This window comes from Aegilops tauschii, chromosome 5, assembly GCF_002575655.3.
Source record: "Aegilops tauschii subsp. strangulata cultivar AL8/78 chromosome 5, Aet v6.0, whole genome shotgun sequence".
Classification (NCBI taxonomy): Eukaryota; Viridiplantae; Streptophyta; class Magnoliopsida; order Poales; family Poaceae; genus Aegilops; species Aegilops tauschii.
In genome coordinates this window covers 581,260,833-581,268,425 of record NC_053039.3, presented here as the reverse complement: position 1 = coordinate 581,268,425, position 7,593 = coordinate 581,260,833, and positions in this window count along the sequence as shown.

Genomic DNA, 7,593 nt, shown 5'->3' with positions numbered 1-7,593 from the left:
GACCGGGCCAAGAGCCTACGGTGAGCGCTCAGCCACACCCAGCAGTTTCAGCCCAGTGCACGTTTTTTCCCTGTTCTGCGAATTTAGCAATTATCCTCATGTTCATGCATGTAATAACTAATTAACCATGCATCATATGTAAATAATTTATATATGTAAAATGCTCAGAATTTCATCTAGTTTCATAATATGCTGCTCTCATCCATGTTTAAAATGTTTAAGTTGCTGTTTACATTTATTTTGCATAAATGCCATGCTAAATGATTTATTTCATAACTAAATAATCGTAGCTCGCTCCAAATTTAATAAACTTTATATGTAAATGGGGTAGAAAAATGCCTAGCTTAACATGGTGCACTTTATTTTGCTGTTTAACAACATTAAAATTGTGTTTAGGGAAGAAAAGTACCAAATTCATAATATGCATATATATATGGGGATTTTCCGGAATTGTTGTTTGTTGTTCCGGCCTCATTTAAACTTGCCTAAATAGATAGTTTATTTATGCTTCACCCCTTGCCATGTTGAATAACATTTAATATTGTTGGGTACATAAACAAGAGCAAACTAAATAACTTGAATGTGGTGTTTCGTCAATATGCAACTCATTGCATATTGAGCTCCACTTAATTTGTAGTATTGTTTGTGCACTTTGCCATGCCATGCCTCTTTAAACCGGACATGCATCATACTTGGTTGCGAATCATGCCATGTTTATGTGATGGTTGTTTACTTTGTTGCTTGCTTCTTTCCGGTTTGCTTCTCTCGTTAGCTTCGGTTTCGTTCTGGAGTTGTGAGGATTCGTTTGACTACGTCCGTTTGTCTTCTTCTTGGACTCGTTCTTCTTCCTTACGGGATCTCATGCAAGATGACCATACCCTCGAAATCATTTCTATCTTTGCTTGCTAGTTGTTCGCTCTATTTCTATGCCGCGCTACCTACCACTTGCTATATCATGCCTTCCATATTGCCATGTCAAGCCTCTAACCCACCTTTCCTAGCAAATCGTTGTTTGGCTATGTTACCGCTTTTGCTCAGCCCCTCTTATAGCGTTGCTAGTTGTAGGTGGAGATGAAGTTGGTTCCATGTTGGAACATGGATATTTTTGGGATATCACAATATCTCTTATTTACTTTAATGCATCTATATACTTGGTAAAGGGTGGAAGGCTCGGCCTTATGCCTGGTGTTTTGTTCCACTCTTGCCGCCCTAGTTTCCGTCATACCGGTGTTATGTTCCTTGATTTTGCGTTCCTTACGCGGTTGGGGATTTATGGGACCCCCTTGACAGTTCGCTTTGAATAAAACTCCTTCGGCAAGGCCCAACCTTGGTTTTACATTTGCCTACCTAAGCCTTTTTCCCTTGAGTTTTCGCGAGCCCGAGGGTCATCTTTATTTACCCCCCCCCCCCCCCCCCGGCCAGTGCTCCTCTGAGTGTTGGTCCGAACCGAGTAGACCGCGGGGCCACCTCGGGGAAACTTGAGGCTTGGTTTTACTCGTAGGATGTCTCATCCGGTGTGCCCTGAGAACGAGATATGTGCAGCTCCTATCGGGATTTGTCGGCACAGTCGGGTGGTCTTGCTGGTCTTGTTTTACCATTGTCGAAACGTCTTGTAACCGGGATTCCGAGCCTGATCGGGTCTTCCCGGGAGAAGGAATATCCTTCGTTGACCGTGAGAGCTTGTGATGAGCTAAGTTGGGACACCCCTGCAGGGTATAAACTTTCGAGAGCCGTGCCCGCGGTTATGTGGCAGATGAAAATTTGTTAATATTTGGTTGTAGAGAACTTGACACTTGACTTAATTAAAATACATCTACCGCATGTGTAGCCGTGATGGTCTCTTTTCGGCGGAGTCCGGGAAGTGAACACGGTTTGGGTTATGTATGAACGTAAGTAGTTTCAGGATCACTTCTTGATCACTTCTAGCTTCTCGACCGTTGCGTTGCTCCTCTTCTCGCTCTTATTTGCGTATGTTAGCCACCATATATGCTTAGTGCTTGCTGCAGCTCCACCTCACTACCTTCTCCTACCCATAAGCTTAAATAGTCTTGATCTCGCGGGTGTGAGATTGTTGAGTCCTCGTGACTCACAGATACTTCCAAAACAGTTGCAGGTGCCGAGGATACCAGTGCAAGTGATACTACCGAACTCAAGTGGGAGTTCGACGAGGAACTTGGTCGTTACTATGTTTCGTTTCCTGATGATCAGTAGTGGTGCCAAGTTGGGACGATCGGGGATCTAGCATTTGGGGTTATCTTCTTTTCATTTGGTTTTGACCGTACTCGGTCTATGTGTGTATTTTGAATGATGTATGATTTATTTTAAGTATTGTGTGAAGTGGCGATTGTAAGCCAACTCTCTTTATCCCATTCTTGTTCATTTCATGGGATTGTGTGAAGATGACCCTTCTTGCGACAAAACCTACAATGCGGTTATGCCTCTAAGTCGTGCCTCGACACGTGAGAGATATAGCCGCATCGTGGGCATTACATCGGAGAGGCGCCGGCGAGTTGAAATGACGAGGGCCGACGGCGACGACCGGCCCGGAGACGATGGGAGGCCGTAGCAGGCGCAGACGATGGACGAGTCCGGGTCGTGGCCGGCTCTGTTTCCGGGTCGTAGAAGTCTTTAGAAAATTCACATCTGAGTCTGAGTCTTTGTCGTAGTCTTCTTTCCTTCTTTTCCTTTTGCTGTTTCCGCGACTTTGGCAATTCTCATGGAGAGCCGGTGTGGTACCGGCGGTTCACGGTGGAAGCGATTCATGGTAGAAACCAACAGTGGAAACAACCACGGCAGCGGTTTGGAAAAACTTGGCCTTGTGCATGTTGATGGTCTGCACCCATCGGACTTCAGTGCACCAATACTGAACCAAACGAAACCTTCGGGATCTTCTCTAATTATCTTGCCAACCGACCGGATGAACTCCAATAAAAATAATTCTAATTTTGATCAAAGCTGACGTAGGTCCTTCCAAAACCGACTTTCCTTCATCCAGAAATTTGTGTACTTCTCGAAACCCTAGTGAGAGATCCCTCCAAGAACTCAACACCACCGTGCGCGGGACCCATGGTGGGCGCCAACTGTTGTGGATTTCTCACGGCAGGTGTCCTAGTGTGAGGACTTATTCGCGAGGCCAACACATCTATGTGGTAGCTTGAGAGGGGTTGGTCGGGATGAGAGACGCGAGGCGGATCAACACACAAGACAAGGATTTAGACAGCTTCGGGCCCCGGGAAACATCATCCGGTAATAGCCCTACATGCTGTTTGTGGTTAGGTCTCATTATGATCATGAGGGAGTCGCTGTAAGCCAGCTCCCCTAGTTGTGTCTAACCTAGAGATTATTCAACCTGTCCCTCTTGGGGTGCCCTGCCCCTACTTATATAAGTTGAAGGGGCGGGTTACATGTAGTATCCAACTCGGACTTAAGACTTAACTATTCTGACTTCTCTTCACGGGCTTCTCTCCATGGGCTTCTTAACGTTTTGGGATTATTAACCCCAGGTGACTCTATCACAGTCTGACTTAAACATCTGGCTTAAACAATCTGCCGGCTTATAATCTGCCGGCTTAACATCTGGCTTAACTGTCTTGCTTAACCGTCTGTCGGCTTACCATGCTTAACTGTCTCCGCCGGCTTACCATGCTTTAACTGTCTCCGCCGGCTGACCCTGCTTAACTGTCCGCCGGTTTAAACAGCTTAAACAATCTATCGGGTCACCAATGAAACACCAAGTCCCAACCGTGTCATATCTCCGGCCGGGTCATACCGCGGGGTATATCCCCGACAACCGGCGAACGAACCCTAGGTACGGGCGGTGCGGTGGAGATTGACCGTCCCGGAGGCGGCGCAGTGCGGAAGCGGCGGGGGCTAGGGTTTGGATCGAGATTAGACTGATACCATGTTAGAAGGGAAAGAGAGGGATTGGTTCTCGTGGGCATATATATAGAAGTACAATGATCTATTTGGAGTACAAGACATACCAGAACAAATTCTAATATATCTCGTCTTTTTTAATAATCAATATACTCAATGTTGAGAAATTGAACTTGGGGCTGCCTTTTGTGTTGCAGCTACATTGTTCTGATCATCGCAGCGGATTTTTTTTCTTGTTTTTACTTTAGTAAGGTTGTGTGCATCCGTGGTGCCTATGTCAGACATTTTATTGTTCCAGCTGTGTGTATTGTCAGGCATTTTATTGTTGCAGCTGCGTGTAATTGATATCTTCACGATCTTAATATGTCTTTTTTATGAAAAATAGAATATTTGTGGTTTTAATTATTTCTTTCATAGAATCATAATCTGATTATCGCTCTGGCAGAACAGTAGATATACGCATTCTGTCTAATGAAAATGTTAGCGAATAATATAAATAAGGGTTGGTCTAGGGCACATCTAGATGTGCCTTAGGTATTGCACATCTAAGTGACACAAGCAAGCATAGAAAGGAAAAGAAAAAGAAAAAAAGAAAATACCCACACGAATCTTCATTTAAGATCAATGATATATGACTTAAATGTGCAATACTTATGGCACATCTAGATGTGCTTTAGCAAAACTGTATAAATAACATCATAAACAATACGCTTAGACCAGGCGAGTAAAATAAGTACCATCATAAGCAATACCCTTAGACCTGTTCATAATTTCATATGCAACGATCCCAAACTATGACTTCTCCCACCAAAGAGTGCACCTCGCAAGATAGCGAGGTCCGGAGCACTAAACTTATACCACTCCTGTTTAGTGGTCAAACATATTCCTATGAAGCAAAGTAGCGCACAACATGAATATGCAGGCTAGCGGCTCTAGCATTAGAAACCCCTACTTTTTTCTATAGTTATATCCAGTAAAAATTCCTCAAACTTACTAGGTGATGAGGACATAGACCTGGGGTAGGGTAATAGGCCTGATCTATACGTCTTACCTAAGGTCCTTGTCCTAGAAGCAAAGAGGTTCAAGAGTAAATAGAGGGGACCCAACAAAGGTGTCGAGTGCAATCCACTCGACCTACCATTCACTCAGACCCCCCCTTATTTAGGTCACTCGGCCACTAAACCATTCGACGTGCAGAAGACCTAAAGCCACTCCGCGCAGCAACGGTCGGGCATTTACCCTTAGACTTAATAGTCATTTATAGCACTTTACTACGGACGTTACCTGTAACGCTCCTTCTTTATGAACATTGAACCCTGTGTAACGGAGGGGAGCTGGGGTCCTGGCGCACTCTATATAAGCTACCCCCCTCCTCTAGGACAAGGGTTCGTACCCCCTGTAACACACACGCATATAATCCAGTCGACCGCCTCCGGGCTCCGAGACGTAGAGCTGTTACTTCCTCCGAGAAGGGCCTGAACTCGTAAAACTTGTGCGTACAACTTCTCCATAGCTAGGATCTTGCCTCTACATCCCTACCCCCCATTCTACTGTCAGACTTAGAACCACGACAGTTGGCGCCCACCGTGGGGCAGGTGTCTTAGCGACTTGTTGGAGAAGTTGCAATTTTTCCGATCCCCATCAGCATGGTTTCACACGGAGGATTGACCGAGGGCCGCGAGATCCGTCTCGGCGCGCTCGTGTTCGTCGCCGACGACTCTGCTTGGCTCCAAGAAGCTCCACTCGACGTCGAGGCGCTCCCCGTCTGCGGGGCAACGCACTTTCGCACGTGCGTCCTCCTGCGGCAACCGTCGACCCAGTATCGGTCGGCTCCTGTGGCGTCTTCACTCCCTGCTGCCCGCCGGCACAAGCGTTCCGGTCGGTCGAGGCTCCAGCGGTGGGTGAGGCACGCGGTGGCTCGCTAGTCGGCCACCCCCCAAGTCATGGCAATCGAGCCCGATGAAACTCTCTACGGCTTGTTCGACCTGTCGACTAGCTCCATTGAGTCTGCATCCGAGTGCGACAGCAGTGACCCCGCGGCGGAAGTCCTGATGGTCAACGGACCGCGTAGTCCTCCTGGCTTCCCCCGTGACGACGGTTGCGATGCCGGAGGCGATCCGTCGTGTGTCCACGAGGAGTACCGCCCCGAGCCCCTCTCTTCACAGCAGAGGGAAGAGCTTCGCTGCCGTAACATGGATGCACTCCACACTCCTATCGTTGGAGAAACCCCCGAGGCCCGGGCCTTGGAGGAGGTGCGCCTAGCCAACTTGGCTGAGCGCACTCGACTGGAGAACCTCCAGCACGCAGTCGACGAGCGTGCTCGGCAGCAAGTTCCTGAGTCCAGTCGACGGCAACTTTTTCCGCCTCCAACCCAGGTATATCGAACTCCGATCCAGAATCTCACAGCTGCTGCCCGAATAGTAGAGTCGATTCAGCCTTCCCAGTCGGAGGCTGGTAGGGGTTTGATGCAGATCCGGGCTTTGCTCCGGGCGGCGGGGGAGCAGAACACAGCAGTGTCACAGTCTCGGAATAGGATTCATAGTAGATCTGTAATGGCAGACACAGTTCAGTCGGCTCACAGCCCAAGATCACCTCCAAGGCGTGAGGGTCGTGGAGATCGACAGGATCAGTATAGAAACCGTGAGCAGTATGATCGTCGTCGAGTACCCACGCCTCCCCCAAGGAGTGGGTCATACGCGCCTCGGCAACACGATGACAAACGCCCTCACAGTGGTGGGCGAAGGATTCCAGCCGACCCCCGGGAGCCGGGCTTTGACGCGAGATCCATTCTCGTTCAAGGTCTGGTTGACAGGAACAGGGCACACAGAGATGGCCACGATAGAGATTACCCGACCGGCAGCAGGGTGCATGTTTCAGGTCCTGAGTGTTTCAGCAGAGCCATCAGAGCAGCAGTGATTCCTCCCAACTTCAGGTTGGCGACTGGAGTCAGCAAGTTCACCGGTGAGTCCAAGTCTGACACTTGGCTTGAGGACTACCGAGTGGCTGTGCAGATTCGTGGTGGCAATGATGAAGTGGCCATGAAGCACCTTCCTCTGATGTTAGAGGACTCGGCCAGAGCGTGGTTGAATCAGTTAGCACCTGTCAGTGTTTATAGCTGGGAAGAGCTTGCCCGAGTGTTTGTCAAAACATTTGAAGGTACATGCAAACGGCCAGCAGGGCTAACAGAGCTGCAGTCTTGTGTGCAGAAGTCGAATGAAACTTTGAGATATTATATCCAGAGATGGATCACGTTGCACCACACGGTGGAGAATGTGTCTGATCACCAAGCAGTTTGTGCCTTCAAGGAAGGCGTCAAGTATCGAGAATTGAATCTGAAGTTCGGTCGGACCGGAGATATGTCTCTGAGTCGAATGATGGAAATTGCCACCAAGTATGCTAATGGTGAAGAGGAGGATCGGCTCCAGAGTGGCAAGCACAAAATAGTCGCCCACGAAACCGGGGGAGGGAACTCCAGTCGGAAGCAAAAGCGCAAAGCCGAGCCAGCTGCTCCCGGAGAAGCCTTAGCCGTGACTCAAGGAAAGTTCAAGGGGAAGCCCAAAGGGCCATGGAACCCCAAGAAAGTAAAAGATCAAGATGGAAATGATGTGTTGGATTTACCATGCCACATTCACACCAAAAAAGATGAGGAGAGTAATCTCATTTACCCGAAACATACCACTCGACAATGTCGGCTCCTAATCCAGCATTTCCGAGAGA